Genomic DNA, 2,841 nt, shown 5'->3' on the forward strand with positions numbered 1-2,841 from the left:
GGCACAGCCTCTCGGCGCTGTGAGGAGAGCACCTCACTGCCTGCCGAAACTGGGCAGGCTGGGGGCTGTGGCGTCGCGTTTCTTTTTAGATTCGCGCCGCCCGGCTCAGCCTCTAAGCACTGTGAGAACACCTTGCTGCCTGCTGAAACCGGCATTGCGCAGGTAACATTGACTCACGCTGCTCATGGCAACCCCTCCCCCAGAGCCCACCAAGCCAGATATGTGAAGGAGTTGAGGTCCATGTGCTGGCCACTTCCAGGTGATGGTGCATTTCTTCATTCCTCACGAAGGGTGATACTTCCCCAGCTGCGTTTCTTGCCTGTTTTTCTTCCTCCCTCATCTCAAATATTTTCCCACCGCTCTGTACTTAGGAAAGAAGGAGAGGGAGGATCTGAGGGAAGTCCTACCTTAGTCCTGCCCTACTGCCCTTTTACCATCCCCTTGCCCCCTCCTCCTGGCCTATCCTGGGGGTCTCCCATCCTATTGCTAAGGAAGCTTTGGATACAAAGCAGAGTCTCCTCCCATGGACTCCTCTGACTTTGCCCTTGTACCCATCATGAGCAACCTGACTAAGGAGAGCAAGCACAGCAGCAGCAGCCTTGAGGAGGAGGTAAGTGCAGCTGGGCGCCCACTTGGGGAAGTGGGGCTGGGCTTGCTGCTGTGGGTGCTCAAGGGCCAGGCTGGGCGTTTGACCTCTGCTGCCCAGGGCTCCAGGCAGCCCGCGCCACCATCCACCCCTCCCCCCCGCATGGCTTGAGAGGAACAGTGAGGCTCCTCCAGTCGACCATGCCTTCGCACTTGCCCTGGTCCCACCCCCTTCTGCCAGAGACCCTCAGATCTGTCCCACTCCTGCCCAGGCCCCTACAGGCATCCTTGACGCGAAAGCTGTAGAGCTGGCCACGACCACCCAGTAGGCCACACCCACTCCATCCACGCCCATCCAGTAGACCACACCCACCCGGCCCCCTGAGGGCAACTACAATGCTGATGCGGCCCTCAATGAAATTGAGTTTGATACTCCTGACTTAGAGCTTACCTATTAACTTTCTTGCAAATGAGACATCCGGCCGTTATTTGTAGCCATACCTTTCAGAAATACATCTACTAAAGCCCTCATGGAGCGTTTGGATTACTTCACGTGTTATGGCTTTATTCAACACCTGCCTTCCATCAGGTAATATCCATTTTCCTTCTGTATTCTTTTCCGCCCCCATTTCTGACAATACCTTTTCTTCATCTTCACTAAAAATTGGGACTAACTCTCCTTTTAAAATTGGAATTGTAACCATAATCGTTTCTGGTTCTTCGCTTCCTGCTGCCTTAGCCTCATGGTCAGCTAAATTGTTTCCTGTAGCTTCAAAACTTGCTCCTGTTTGATGTCCAGCTACATGTCCACCCATCTACTTTTTGTAATTTCCTGCTGATATCTGGCCAACTTTTGATAACAAAATTTAACTTCAATAGTGCTTGTGTGGTCGAAGCATCAGGATCTAAGCCTGAACATTTCCTCATTGTATCTTTTAATCTATCCAAATAGTCTGAGGGTGTCTCTTCTTTTCTTTGACTGATCTCAAGTACCTTGGAGGCATTCTGAGATCTAGATACTGCTTCCCTTATTCCTTTTATAATCATGTTCCTCAAATTTTCCATGTCTGCTCTATCTGCTGCTACATTATTATTCCAATTTGGTCTTACGATATGGAATTTTTGTTCCGTATTGCATTGTTGGGATTGTCTTTGTTATAGACTTTGACAGCTGCAGCTCTAATTAAATCTCTCTCTTCTGGGTTGAATAATGCGGTCATAATAGAGTTTATTTCATCCCAGGTGTAAATATTTGGTCCCAACAAGTGATCTAGTTGTTCTGATACTCTTGTGAGATCTATTAATTTCTTGAGTTCCTTTTTAAATGTTCTTACTTCACTACTCCTTAGGGGGTCTTGTACATATACCACTATGGGAACATTGCCTGCCCCCAAGCCACTTGATATCTCTTTTAGAGGGAATAATTTATTTTCTTCTTCTTCCTGTTCTATTTTTTTTAGGTTTTCTCTTCATTGTTGCCTGTGATCTCTTTCGGTTTCTATTTCACCATCTCTCAGAGGCAAATTGACTAAATTTTCCGGACCGCCTAAAACCACTGTCCCTCCCATGTTCCAGGAAGCCCCTTTGTCCAATATCCTATCTTTAACCATCTTTCTGTTAGCACAGTTTGTCTCCTATAGTTATTTCGATATTTCCTCTGCTTGCAATTTCAGTTAGCTAGCAACCTCTGCTTTTCACATTTGTACCTGTCAATACGTAGAATTAGAAGTGTCTTGGCGACGTTTCGACGAAATCACATTCGTCATCTTCAGGCTGGTGTGTTCAGCTTTGTGCTTCTGGGAGTAGTGTGTGTGATCGCAGTTGTTTCTTCCTTTTAACTGCCAGTGGGGTTTGAGCTGATTGGGTGGGAGCTTGGCTGTGTTCTGATTGGGTGGAGGTGTGTTCTGATTGGTTAAGGAGCTTGGCTGTGCTCTGATTGGATGGGGGGTTGGCTGTGCTCTGATTGGATGGGGAAGTATTCTGTTTGGGTGGGGGCTTTGTTGTGCTCAGGTTAGTTTGAGTTGCAGGGGGATTTGAGCTGGTGAGCTTCGTTGCTATTGTTTGGCTTCGTGGTCGTGCCACATCTTTATGGTGGGTGTCAGTTTGCTTCATGTATGGATTGGAGGGGTTTAAAGTGGCTAATGATGCAGCTGTGGACTGGCTTCTAGTTTGTGGTCGTGCCTCATCATCTGTGTGGGTTTGGGTTTGCTTTTTGCGTGGATGTGTGGTGGTGACCTCCTGTGTGGTTTTCGTGAG

At 47.9% G+C, this 2,841-nt stretch overlaps 1 protein-coding gene across 1 annotated transcript in view; it reads left to right on the forward strand.

The window, feature by feature from the left end:
• Window positions 1-2,841, forward strand: part of ALKBH1 (alkB homolog 1, histone H2A dioxygenase) — a 20,188-nt gene that overhangs the window by 2,551 nt on the left and 14,796 nt on the right. The gene's annotated exons all lie outside the window — the stretch shown is intronic.

This window comes from Protobothrops mucrosquamatus, unplaced genomic scaffold, assembly GCF_001527695.2.
Source record: "Protobothrops mucrosquamatus isolate PMUCROS unplaced genomic scaffold, P.Mucros_1.0 scaffold101, whole genome shotgun sequence".
NCBI lineage: Eukaryota > Metazoa > Chordata > Lepidosauria > Squamata > Viperidae > Protobothrops > Protobothrops mucrosquamatus.